We start from the raw sequence: 14,468 nt of genomic DNA on the forward strand, positions 1-14,468 counted from the left end.
CTTATCAGCTAAAGGCTATTTTAAACGTATGGCTTATATATGCGTCCAAATAAATCATTTCTTATCGCTGTAAATTGTACAATGAGCCTTTGTTCACTTCTTTTCCAGCAATTTACCCACCTTGCGCAGATCAGAAGACAAGAAGCGGGTCAGGGAAGCAGCCGATGGCATCATACTTCAAGCACTACAGTACAGTTCAACAACAAACACTTCCATTTTTGGTTTCACAAGAACAGGCAGAAAATATTATATGTAATATTTTTTGCTGGCTAACACATTAGGTTACTTTTAATGGTTTTAGTTGTTTTGCTTCTGCCAGCAGACACCCATTAAAAATGTCTCTGTGTCTTTTTTGTCTTTTTATAACAAGCAATTTAAGTTAGTTAAACTTTTCTTTCACTATAGTTGCCACCTTAGTGACACAAAACCTTGTTAGGCCAGTAAAGAAGAAGAAAGAGACACTTTTAGCATCTCCTGACTGAGTTGTTCCATGCTTTTGTAGCAATGAAAGTAAAATACATCCAAACATTTCCAGATGATCTATATGCCCCCTCTACTCTGTGGTGTGTTTGGTAAAGCTAGCATGTTTGCATTGTGATATTTGGAATTACAGAAAATTGCAGGAAATTGACCTAAAATTATCAAAGCCATTTTGATTTGTTGTTTTTTTTTTAATCTCCCAGATGGTTCTAATTTATTGCACACAAGATATTTTTGAACACCTCCAGGCATTCGCTCTCTGCCAGTAATAAATTGGAAAGAAATGTGATAAATTACTTTTAACCACAAAGTTTAAGTGGATTACTGTATGCTTGTGCCTCATTAGGTAACATGTATTCATATTTGTGTTTTGCTTTAAGGCCAACTCTGTTATCCCTGTAGTATTGTTGGTTTACCACGAGTCATGAAGTGTTACATGTAACTCCCTTGCCCTCTTGCTCCTGTTCTCTGTGGACTTGCGTTTGCACTGACCTTCCTCATGGCATTATGGGTAAAATGCTGTTAGAGCTAAAGTCAAGCTCATCCTGAGCAGACACTCTGGTACCCCCTGAGGCCAGAGCCAGTTAAAGAAGTAATTAATCAGCTTTCACATCTTCCAAGAGGGTCTTCCACATCAGAGTAATAGATGTTCTAAACAACTAAGGTACTGAAGATGAAGCTTAAAGTAAAACAGTGAATTTAAAAAAAAAAAAAAAAAAAAAAAAAACTCATGGAGCTCCTTTTTTTTTTTATTTAAAAAGTACTTTTTAATCAGAGACTATTATAAAAGAACGTGCTCAGCAATTTGTGAGGAGAGAGACTTGATGTATATGCGTTGAGAGACACAACATGAAGCTACGTATAAGCAATATTAAAAAGAATACCCCAAGATCACAATCAGCTGCCTTTCTCTCACTGTCCCAGGGTGATTTATTATGGGATTAACACGGGAAAGAAAGACACAATGGACAGTAGATGTATATGGGGCTCAACAAGACTCTGCAGACAAGAAGATGCTGCTGAGCCTTAAATGGAGAACTTTCCATAAGACATCTGATTTTAATACTTCTGATATTAGAGCGCTAACGGAATCAGCGAGTGCCTCACCTGCTTTCACTTTGTCAAGTCACAGTAATTTAATTCTACCACAGTCTCCAAAGACCCAGGGACATTTTAACTTTCTTTCATATGACAGATGTCCAATAATTTCTCGTTTAATCTCTGCCCTGGGGGTGCAACGTACGCGAGGCGGCAAATTGATGCTACTGTAGTCAGGGAGATGGTTGATTTCACGTAATTCTGAAATTGGATACTTACTCATCCAAATTCTGTGCCCTCATTTGATTGTCAGAATGAAGTTGTCATGTCTTTTCTGGAGGTTAAAAGGGGCAAGAAACTTTGAACCAATCAAGAAGTTTGAACAAGGATGTGTTTTCTTTTTTAAAAACAGTTTGATTAGATTTTTTTTTTAACCTCTTAATTACTCAATTCCAGTACTGCCAAAAACATATGAACATTGGATTTTAGAACGGTGACTGAGTCAATAATAATTCTGATTGTCTGGGTTTATAAATCCAGTACCCTAATGTTAAATAAAACTTTATATTCTGTTTGTTTTTCTGCTGTTGTAAACTAAAGTTCTCACTGAATCTGCAACACAGAGGTGAACTCAAAATCAAGGTACCATATTTTCTGACATACAAGTCACAGTTTTTTTGCATTGATTTTTCAGTCCTGTGACTTATATGCCGAAGTGACTTATATACATTTTTTTCCCCCATATTCATAACACAATTTTTGACTGATGCTTTAAATTTCGAAGAACTGCAACAGTGAGTCCTCCCGTGCACGCTCGCTTCACTCAGCTGGTGCAGGCGGAGGATTGCTGGAGAGCTAACGGCTCCAGCCGCGATGGACGAATGGATGGATGGAGCCACGCCGCTCAGGCAAAATTAAACTGTTTTGGCCATTAAATAAATGCATAATAAATGTGATGGGTCAGTGGTGATGCATAATAAATGTGAGTTATATGCCAAAGCAACTTATATGTTTTTTCCTCTTCATGATGCTTTTTTGACTGATGCGACTTATACTCAGGAGCGACTTATAGGCCGGAAAATATGGTAATTTATCTGAAATTGCTGTTGCTTTGGGAAGCACTTCTGAGCATTAATTAATTTCAGTTATTTATTTTTCACAAGCCTTCAGACAATGGTTTCAGCAGTGTAACAGTTTAAATGACTTGTGACGTCAAACTACAACGAGACAAGCTTTGTTGGTAAACAGCAGATTTCTTAAGACATTTGCATTTTTTTAAAGTCATTAATAAAGTTGACAGTTTTCATTTGCTCTGTGTAAAAATTGTCTCTATTTGAATTAAAACAGATGTATTTTTTTTATTTGTCCATAATTAAAAATATTAATGGCTTTTGTAGGACAAAAGCAGCAGCAATACATTTCTAAAATTGTCATTTAAGCTGTTATCTACAACAAGTAATTTAATTGTGTATAACTTTCCGATTGAAAGGCTAAAAAAAAAAAACCTGAACTATCCCTTCAAAGACGTGATCAAATTTAGCATCCCTCAACAAAATATCTTAATTTTCTATCACATCAAATAAAGTGGTGGTTAAAATCAGATTTCTACAGCAGGTTTGGTGACATCTTTAAGTTTTAGTAAATTCGATTAGTAACAGCAAACATGGGTGAATCACTGGATTGTCCAGGTAAAAAATAATTATATATTATATTTTAGTAAATATGTGCATGGACAGCCTGTTTTAGCACATCAATTACAAAGACACAAAAAAAAGTGAGGGGAGCTGCAAAAGTAGTTTTGATTCGCCACCTTTCCAGGTAACTGCTGACCCGTGCATCTTTAATGACTGATGCTTGTATGTCTTCAGAGCTCACTGAATAAAGGGGGAACGGTGATCACATTCTTAAAAAGTCAACAACTCTAGTTTCATGATATCAGTGTATCCATTCAGTGCTACTATTTGTTTTTTGTTCAATATGTTAAAATTTGAGTCTTATTTATTTATTTTTATAATCTCATTTACCATTTTAAATAATATATAGATGCAATTAGAGAGGACATGGAGGTAGTTGGAGTGAGGACAGGGTGAGATGGAGGAGGATGACTCGCTGCAGTGACCCCTGAAGAGGACAGGGGACAGAAGAAAGAAAGTTTGATTTGTTTTTCTCTGTATTTTATGTATCTATGTGTTTTCCATGCAATCTTGAAGCAATAACAAGACTAAAAAAAAAAAGTATTTTGAATAATGTTTACGATCTTCACCCAGTGGAATATGATGGTGCCCTGCACATTGTTAAAGTGGTGCACTACAAATGGGAGTACACAGTCAGCAGACACCCAAGAAAGAGGCATGATTTATTGGGTACAAATAGAATGCACAGTAAACCGATGGAGAAGGAACTTTTTAATAGGTTATTTGTAAAAGACAAACTACTGGGAGTGTTCCTGTTCATTCCACTGAATAGATTTTGGGCAAGTGGTACCCGACAGGTGAGCTGTCAGGACTTTAATAAGCTCAAAGATTTTCAGCAATGTTCTTGGATCTTTTGCAAAAAATTTGAACATGTTTTATCTTTTTGAGGCAAAATATGACTAAAATCTTTCTTTAAATGTATTCTGTATGCAAGTCATCTGCCTGACCACATAAGTCTCATCTCTGAGGGGGATGAGTTGGCCTACAGGGACGAGGTGGAGCAGTTGACAACGTGGTGTAGGAACAACTTGCTCCTTAACATAACTAAGACTAAGAAGCTTACCTTGGACTTCAGAAAAAAGGCTGTCAACATTCAACCACTCATCACCAATAGGGACTGTATGGGGATCGTCTCAGGCTTCAGCTTCTTGTGAGTCTCCATCAGGAAGGACCTGCCCTGGGGTACACACACTGGGAATGAAGTGAAGAAGGCCCATACGAGACTACATCCTAAGAAATCTCTGGAAAAATACCATCCCTAAGAGACTGCTAGTGTCCTTTCACCTGCACAGTAGAGTATATCCTGGTCTGCTGTCTCTGTGCCTGGTTTTCCAGCTGCACAGCAGCACAGAAGAATGAGCTTCACAGTGTCATTAAGATTGACCAGAGGATAGTTGGCTGTCCTCTACCCTCACAAGAAGAATTACATATTTTGGGTTGTCTTTGGAAGGTTAAAAAAATATTTCAGGACCCATCACACGCAGGACATGTAGTGTTTGAACGCTTCCCTTCGGGCAGATTCTTCAGATCAATAAAGACAAAAACTAACGGACTAAGAAACAGTTTTTTTCTTTCAGCCATCACCATGTTGAATGCTGCTAAGTGGTCAGTCTGACCTTGTGTACCTTCATGTTTGCAATAAACTGGTTTCATGCTGGTTTCCTCCCACCGACCAAAAACATGCATGTTAGGCTGATTGGTAACTCTAAATCGTCCATAGGTGTGAGTGAGAGAGTGAATGGTTGTTTGTCTCGTTTGTCTCTATGTGTCCCTGTGATGGACTTGCGACCCGTCAAGGGTGTACCCCGCCCCTCGCACAGTGACTGCTGGACATGGGCACCAACGACCCCCGTGACCCAAAATGGAATAAGCGGGTAAAGATAATGGATGGATGGATGGTTTCATGCTATAATATTGTTTTGTTTTTGGAATTTCCAGAGGACCAGACTTAACTTTTTTTTTTTATTTCTACCTGGATTATTGAGCATGCATCAGGATGTGCTATAATATAGTTTTACTGGTATGTCAATTCCACCTAAGAGACAAGCGCAATATAATGTGACGTGAATGGAAAACAGACTATTTCTGATATTAAATATTTATTTTACTTTTAATTCGCTTTACTTTGTGTATTTTATATCTTAATTTTTACTGAGTAATTATGTTTTATTTGCACTGGAGAAATGCACCTTAATTTTGATGTACAATGTTTCAATGTTAGAATGACAGTAAAGTTTCTGATTCTAAAGAATTTGTCAATTTCAGAATTCTAACACAGGCAGTGAGACAAAGTACAGTAAAGTGATATCAGCATTGGCACAAGAAATAAAACATGATCAATGTTTTACTTGTGGAAGATGAAAAATATGAGATTGGTAGAAGAAGTCTTGTTTCAGAGATGGTTAAATTTTGTCAAATATATGCTTAATCATGGATTGATTGTTATTTCATTCCCCCACCCCCCACCCCCATTTGTCTAAATCAAGACTACAAAAAAGGGAAGGATAATATGTTTTAAACATGCATATGTTTGAGGTCGATACATTTTGACAAACACATTTTTTATGTTTTTGCTTATTTTACAAACTGTTGGTACTTCATGGCATATTTTTAGCTTTAATAGGCAAACTGAGATAAAAATCATCTTCTATATATTGTGTATCTATATTTTAAACCTAGAGCTAAAAGCTCAAGAGCAATGTTAAAAAAATAATAATGAAAAAATTGTAACTAACATGAAGATCCCTTAAAGATGTCAAACAAAGGCTTTCTATTATTGCACAAGACAGTGGCATACAACATGTACATGTAAAGTCAGGAGTTTATAAAATAAAGCTATTATTGGAATTTAATCAAGTATTCAAGCAAAATGTATTCACACAACACTTTTCAGGAAGAATCCCAAAGTGCTTTGAAAAAGTCACTAATAGCCAATGAAAGGGTTAAAAAGAAACAGAAATCAATCCTTAGTTTTATTTCAGCAGCATTTTCTAAAACAGCAGCTGTTAATGACTCATTTCTGATGGTGTGAAGCAGGCTGGGCGAGCTCAGGATGTGTTTGAAACAAAATAGTCTTAGTGCCATCATTTACCACCCAATGAGGCTGACGTTTCCTCTACTCTGCAGTATTCTTCATCAGAATGTAGCTGCAAAATATTCAGATGATTGGTGATTTACTTGCCGTTTTTCTTTTAAAACATACACAGGGGTGATGTGTTGCAAATGTGACAAGAGCAGAATTCCAGAGTGTTGTTTCACTGACTCTGAAAGCTCTGTCATCAGGTATCCATTCTGCTGTGATGAGAGCAGGCCAGTGTAGAGCTGTTATTTCTAACCCGAACCCGGAGACCGGCCCCGCCTGACCCGGATTTGAACCTGGCCAGGCCATAATAATGTGCTTAATGTGTGGGCCGGATCGGTGTCAGGCTTTTTATTGTGCCTGGGACACACATGGCCAACGATCCAATATATGCAAACATGGCTTGCCATACTACACCTGCCTCACGCGGCCATTTCACTACACGCTGATCGACCAGTTTAAAGAGGTAAAAATTTCAGTTAAGCTTCAGATGGACTACTGCCAGGAAGCGACCTATCAGCCCAAATGGATGTTCATTCAGCCGCTGCACTTAGCGGAAGCACGCGGCCGACGACCCAGGTGAGATCACAAAATATCCAACATGTCAGAGCAGGATACAGTCAGAAGCAGGAAAAGCATTTAATGCGCTTTGATGACTCCTCAGCTCCAATTTTCTGCCTCCTGAGCCGCGTGCGTCCGCCGACCATTAATATTAGTTGGTGGTATAAGCAGTCAAAGCTTAAAAAAAATGTTGGGGGGGTGGTAGGGGGGGGTGGGTGTGTGGGGGGGGGGGGGGGGGAGTCAGGTTCAGACCTGTAATAACTGTAAATTTGTCAGATAGGGTGGGGTTTCAGAGATGGCTGGGAGCTGGAGCTGGGTCGGTTTGGATTATTTGGACCTGAATGAAACTCAAGGCCAGTGTCAGAAAACCTGACGTTTCAGGATGAGTATAAGCATGAAGTAGGTGAGAGCGGTACTCGACCATGATGTGGTGTTTTTCTTTTAGTTGAGGAGGATTTTTTTTTTTTTATAGATTCAAGACTTAAAAATAAACCAGTGAAGTTAAATAAGTATATGAGTGATGTGTTCCCAGTGTTTGAGTACCCTGGCATTTTAGTATTGGAGCCTTTCCAATGCTATGCACCCCCACCCACAAAAAATATTTAGTTGTCCAGACTGAATGCTATAGAAATATGTGTATTGGTTTCTGTTAGGGCAGCACGGTGGCGCAACTGGTAGAGCTGTTGCCTCTCAGCGAGCAGGTCCCTGGTTCAAATCCCGGTCTGGGGGCCTTTCTGGGTGGAGTTTGCATGTTCTTTCTGTGCATGCGTGGGTTTTCTTCGAGTACTCCGGTTTTCTCCCACAGACCAAAAACATGCATGTTAGGCTGATTGGTAACTCTAAATTGTCCCTAGGTGTGAGTGAAAGAGTGAATGGCTGTTTGTCTCATTTGTCTCTCTGTGTCCCTGTGATGGACTGGAGACCTGACCAGGGTGTACCCCGCCTCTTGCACAGTGATTGCTGGACATGGGCACCGGCGACCCCCGTGACCCAAAATGGAAGAAGTGGGTAAAAGGTAATGGATGGATGGATGAAAAAAGAAAAACAGGTAGATGGAGTGCCCATCTACCTTCAGATGAAACTGTTTAATATTCTGAGAAGTGTTTTGAAACCAAAATCCAAAACTCTGTTTTACTGCTGTTGAGTATGAGGACATTTGTAAATGCTGAGAGTTTGATGTCCTGTAGGCAGTTGACCAGTGAGTTCCAATATCTCCATCAACCAATGCATATTCATTTATATCAGCATATTTTTATGTTGAATGTTTGTGGTGTTTTCTGGTCATTTACTGTTAGGATTTGGGTGTTTTGGCTCTCTCTCTCTCCTCTAACCATGCCTACAGGTGCGGTGAATAGGCAGTGCAGGTTGTTTTTCCAGCTGTCTTCTATGACAGCTGATTACCTACATACTTAAGGCAGAGTCCTTCCAGGATTTATCACTGGACCATTTATTACCTTCTAAATCCTCATGGGCTGCCTGGATTGTATCTCATCTGCACCTGAAATCTCCTCTTTCTGGTGGAAACATCATCCAAGCCCTGAAAGAACCAAACAATTAATGTTACCTCTGCTCAACCTTGTGTGCTTGCCTGCCTACTCATCCAACTCCCAGCACTTGTCTTGTCAAGATACCTGTAGATCATCCTCTGAACACAGAACTTGGAATCCTTTCTGTCACCTCCCAAGCCTGGAAACAAAAATACATCAATAAGACATGTTCACCCTGAAAATTTCATCCCATCATTTCACCTGGATTAGATGAAATCACTTCTTGCTGTCTAACATGATATATGATTGGCAGACTGACGAGACACAGACTGAAGGTATAAAAGCATGTGATACTTACTTACAGTGTTTCTTGCTGTAAGAGGAAGAATGGGAAGAAGGTGAGTATGATTGTTTCAGAGAACTCCATGGTATAATATTATTTGTTGATATTGTTCTTAATGTTTGTTTGCAGGTTGCGTTGGAGAAGGGGTGGGGTCCTAGTAATTTTGAGGAGATGAAGGAGGGATCCCGAAAGGTGAGTAACGCAGGAAACGGTAACTGGTTTGTGGTGTTTGGTGTTGGGTCAAGGCTGAGTTTTGTTATTTGCATGAACAGGATGATGTCCGGGATAGATCACATAGAGCGAAGAGTAATCGAGGAGACACGGTGGAGACACGGTGGAGACACGGTGGAGACACAGTGGAGACACAGTGGAGACACGGTGGAGACACGGTGGAGACACAGTGGAGACACGGTGGAGACACGGTGGAGACACAGTGGAGACACAGTGGAGACACGGAGGAGCAGGACTTTGAAACACAGGATAGTATCAAAAGTAAGTCACAATTTCACAAAGAATCAGTTTCGACTGTCACTTAGTACCAAAGGTATCATAATAGTCCAGCGTAGGATGAAAGTCTGGTAGGGGTTTAAGTAGTTGAAGGAGACATCATCAGAATCAGGTGCAGGTGTGGCTGGGTGGATGATTGGAATGAATGTCAGCTGCAGGGGGTGGGGATGATGGCAGAGAAAATTAGGAATCCTACACTGTCACTCTTGGGCCCAAATTAAATCAGAAGTTGAGACTTTTAATAGAGCACTTGATTTAAATGTCCCATATAGATTTATGTTTATTTATTTATGTATTTAGTTTTACAAAGTAAAAATCTTCAGATACTTAGAATGGCAGAAAACTTGCTGTTTCTTCTATTTAAAAAGAAATGCTTAATCAGTTTTTTTTTCTTCTAATTTTTCAACATGTCTGCTTTTAAATTACTTTTTGGAAAATGTATATTTCTTTCCCAGCTTGCTCTGTCAGGTTTCAAAGTCTACATTATACTTTGTATTTTTAAATGAGCAAAATACTAATTGTTATAATTCATCTAGGTTATATATTGTTTAATTTACCAAAGATGTTTTTGCCGTTTTTAAAACCCACTGGCAAAGCATAATGTATTATAATATTATTTTTCACATTAAGCTAATTCAATATTTAGCTCATTGTAAAATTATGTATCATAATGGCAATACAGATCATATAATAAATGTAGGGGTTATTATTAAACTCCATCTAGAGCTCAAAGTTTTTGTTAGACAAGGCTAGAATATTCTGCTTGATTTTTGCAAGCTGAAAATAAAAAGATCCTGTTTCTTCCCTTGAAGTCTTTTATTTATTTATTTTTGTCTTGTAAATGCATTGCTGTAACCAAGGAATATTTAAAGCTGAGGGTCATTACAGAGGTGACTACTTCTCTCCTCTGTTGTACACTGTCACATTAATAAATTATGGAATAATTTATAACAGTGTTCAGGTTAAAACGGGTCATGCACCATTTGGTTCATAACACAATCTGTCTGTTTGTTGTGAAAGTGAGCATTACTTAAGATCTTCATCCCACATGCTCGTTGAAAACACACATTATGTTGTTTAAGTCATAACTGTGTGGGTTTACAATGACCAACAAAGCATGTCTGCTTTTATTGCCATTGTGTGCAAAGATTGCCTTTACAAAGACACATGAGATCACTATAATTCACAGCTGCTTATTACAAAGCACTGAGGTTAACCGACATGGGAAGAAACGCTATGAATTATTCTTGAGAATGTGTACATCACAAACAGGAATCAAATTTTCTTAGTGACCACACAAACATGTTCATAGGTGTTGTGTCTTATTTCAAATGTTTTCATTCTCCGTTTTATTTTGCTAGTATGTGCACCCAGTTTAAAATTGCCCTGCATATCATGTTTAGTTTCTGAAGAAGTTGCCCTGAAATTGTGCTTTAAATTGACATTATAGACCCTTCTTCTAAAAAAACATCCATTCAAATAATCCAGATATGAAGATGGACTGTCCTCGCTCAGTTACTGCTGAGCTCAGTTTAGTCTCACCAAAGCTCCCTGGAAACTCTGAGCATCTCAGACTATGTGAGTAAGAATCGGTTTATTCACCAACAGAGAGCATTTTTTTAACCTAAATGGCCAAAGGGAAGGTATACCAAAAAATACAAGTGCATCACTAACCGTGTTCCCTGTAATTGCTGAAATTGCCTATTCCCCTTCCTCCCTAAATGTCTTTTCCTTGAAAAGGTTAATAGAAAACCTTATCTGCTCTTCTGTAAGGAGGCCTGTTTAGGATATTGGACCTTTGCTTCTTAACAATATTATGTGAACATTAGGTAACAGTGGAATTGCTCTATAAAACAAACTAAAGTACCACAAAATAAATTAGTTCTTTCAATCTCCAACCTAAAAACAAAAGGTCTTCTGCCTGTTTTCTGCATCCATGTGCAAAAGCAGCAGGAGTTTGCTAATGTTTAAGCATTCATGTTTCTATGGATTTAGTTTCAACCTAGTGGGTGACAATACTGTTCTGGTTTGTTTGTAGAAATGACAAGATGACAAGATAAAATACTTTTAAGGGGTTTATTATCATGAATTTGGGAGGTTTTGTGACATTCTTATTATTATTTTGGCTTTTCTCTCTTCAGGGGTCGCCACAGCGAGTCATCCTCCTCCACCTCACTCTGTCCTCTGCATCCTCTGTCCTCACTCCAACTACATTCATGTCCTCTCTAACTGCATCCATACATCTCCCCTTTGGCCTTCCTCTTTGTCTTTTTCCTGGTAGCTGCATTTCTAACATCCTTGGTAAATGGTAAATGGAGCTTACTTCTATAGCGCCTTCCAGCCCCCCTATGAGGGGCCCCAAGGCGCTTTACAGTACCAGCCATCCACCCATTCACACGCACATTCATACACCGGTGGCGGTAGGCTGCCATGCAAGGCGCCATCCAGTCCCACCGGGAGCAACTCGGGGTTAAGTGTCTTGCCCAGGGACACAACGGCACATGGTGTGGGAAGTCGGGATTCGAACCTCCAACCTTCCGATCAGAGGTCGGCTGCCACTACCACTGCACCACGGCCGCCCACACGGCCCCCTTCTACCAATATACCCACTGTCCCTCCTCTTGACATGTCCAAGCCATCTCAATCTGGCCCTCTAACTTTATCTCCCAGTTGTTCAACCTGTGCTGTACCTTTGATGATCTCATTCCTAATCATATCCATCCTTGTCACTCTTAAGGAGAACCTCAGTATCTTCATTTTTGCCACTTCCAGTTCTTTCTCCTGTCTTTTTGTCAATGCCACTGTCTCCAGACCATACAACATAGCTGGTCTCACCACTGTCATGTAATCTTTCACTTTGATCTTTGCTGACACCCTTTTGTTGCAAATCACTCCTGAAACTTTTCTCTATCCACTCTATCCTGCCTGGACTCTCTTTTTCACCTCTTTACTACATTCCCCATTTCCCTGGACAGTTGACCCCAAGTAAGTGAAGCAATGCACCTTTGTGACCTCTACTCCTTGTAGTCTCAATGTTCCACCTCCTCTCTCTCATTCACACACATGTATCCTGTCTTACTATGGCTGACTTTCATTCCTCTTATTTCGAGTACACACCTTCACCTCTCCAAGTTCTCTTCCACATGTTCCATGTTCTCACCACAGGTCACAATGTCATCTGCCAACATAATAGTCCATAATGGTCCTGCCTGACTTCATCTGTTAGTTGGTCCATCACCAGAGCAAACAAGAAGGGGCTCAGAATCTATCCTTAATAAAATCCTACATCCACCTTGAAGATATCTGTCACTCATACAGCACATCTCACCACTGTCCTGCTGTCCTCATTCGTGTCCTATACCAGGCTAGCATATTTCTTTGCCACTCCAGATTTCCTAAAGCAATACCACACCTCCTCCCTTGGACCCCTGTCATATGCTTTTTCTAAATACACAAAGACATAATGAAAGTCTTTCTGACCCTCTCTACTTCTCCATCAGCATCCTCAAAGCAACAATGGCATCTGTGGTGGTGCTCTTTCTTGGAATGAAACCATACTGCTGCTCGCAGTCACCTCTCGTCTAAGTCTAGCTTCCACAACTATCTCCCAGATCTTCATTGTGGCTCATCATCTTCATTCCCCTGTAGTTGCTACAACGCTGTATGTCACCCTTGTTCTTAAAAATGTGCACCAGCACACTTCTTCTCCATTCCTCAGGCATTTTCTCATCCTCAAATATCCATCCATCCATCCATTATCTTTTCCTGCTTCTTCTTTTTTGGGTTGCGGGAGTCACTGGTGCCCATGTCCGGCAATCACTTTGCGAGAGGCGGGGGAAACCCTGGACAGGTGGCAAGTCCATCACAGGGTCACATAGAGTCAAACAACCATTCACTTTCTCACTCAAACCTAAGGACAATTTAGAATTACCGATCAGCCTAACATACATGGTTTTGATCTGTGGGAGGAAACCAGAGTACCCGGAGAAAACACACACACGGAGAGAACATGCAAACTCCACCCAGAAAGGCCCCTGGACTGGTATTTGAACTGGGGTAACCTGCTCACTGAGAGGCAGCAGCTCTACCACTGTGCCACCGTGCTGCCACCTTCAAATATACCATTGGAAATTTGAGTCAAAAACCTCACACCATTTCTCCAAGACATTTTGTTACATTGCAGGCCCAAAATGATCCAAATGGGAATGACAACATATTTCCTCCCAGCATTTTCTCAGATAATTAATGTTAATCTTAATCTGTGTTGAGTACCCCCCATCCCCCACCCCCTTTCTTATAGTTAAACCCAGTGCCCTGTTTGTCCATAGTTGTCCATAGTTTAAAAAAAAAAAAAAGTCAAACATAGTTGTGTGGTCAAGCACATAAATAAAATAATGAATTCAGTTATAGATTATATTTTATCTACAAATGTTTGTTCATGTCATTTTCAAAATAGTTTGTTCTTTCACAAATACATTTGGAGAGTTCGGATAATTACACATTCTCATTCAGTAGTTATATGATAATCACTGTACTTTAATGCCTAAAACATATTTCCACCCTTTTTACACTTCTTCATCACAATTTCCAGCTTACATGATCTGAATAATTGCCACCTGTCTTGTTTGTTCAATACATAAGGTTTTGTTTGATTAAAAATAAATAAAATAGATGGCATGCTATTGCTGATAGGGCAATGGAGTTATGCTTATTTATAGTTTAATACTTTTTGCACTTACCGTTTTATGAATGTTGTGCATCGCAAACACATAAAATACCTCCAGTTGGGTTTACTCTAGAGGTTTGTCCTGCTTTTCAGAAACATCACATTGAAATAGTGCAACTATTGTGACTAGAACTTTGTAACACAAATATCCAAAAATAGAGCAATCTGTAAAAAATTATAGAGAGCTGACATGGTTTGCAAGATGGCCTGGCTTCACAACTTGGCCTCATGAGCACCAATGGGGGGGTGTTTAGCTCCCAGCATTGAGCCAAATGAAAACCACACGAGAGTAGCTACATATGAAGGTCAGAGATAAATCTAAATTGGCTTAGCTGAGTGAATTGGGGGCTATGATGCTATTGTTTGCATGTTAGCGACAAGTCATCTGCAGTGACTCCAAGGCAGTCGAAAGTTAAATGGTCTACCACCTGACTTTGGTATTTTTGAGAAATCAGATGAAATGCTGCTTGAATTCATAGGAAGTACCAATTATTCATTATGAAAAATGAAATTTAAGGATAAATACATGACCTCAGCTCACTTGACACATTAA

At 39.5% G+C, this 14,468-nt stretch overlaps 1 long non-coding RNA gene across 1 annotated transcript; it reads left to right on the forward strand.

Annotated features, from left to right (window-relative positions):
* The first annotated feature begins 8,720 nt into the window (after positions 1-8,720).
* On the forward strand, positions 8,721-8,992 carry LOC119413436. Its single transcript, XR_005186958.1, has 3 exons — positions 8,721-8,737; positions 8,812-8,874; positions 8,955-8,992. It is a non-coding gene; the product is annotated as an uncharacterized LOC119413436 (long non-coding RNA).
* The last annotated feature ends 5,476 nt before the right edge of the window (positions 8,993-14,468 follow it).

The sequence above is a fragment of the Nematolebias whitei genome, chromosome 8, assembly GCF_014905685.2.
Source record: "Nematolebias whitei isolate Nwh7 chromosome 8, NemWhi1, whole genome shotgun sequence".
In the NCBI taxonomy this organism is placed as follows: Eukaryota; Metazoa; Chordata; class Actinopteri; order Cyprinodontiformes; family Rivulidae; genus Nematolebias; species Nematolebias whitei.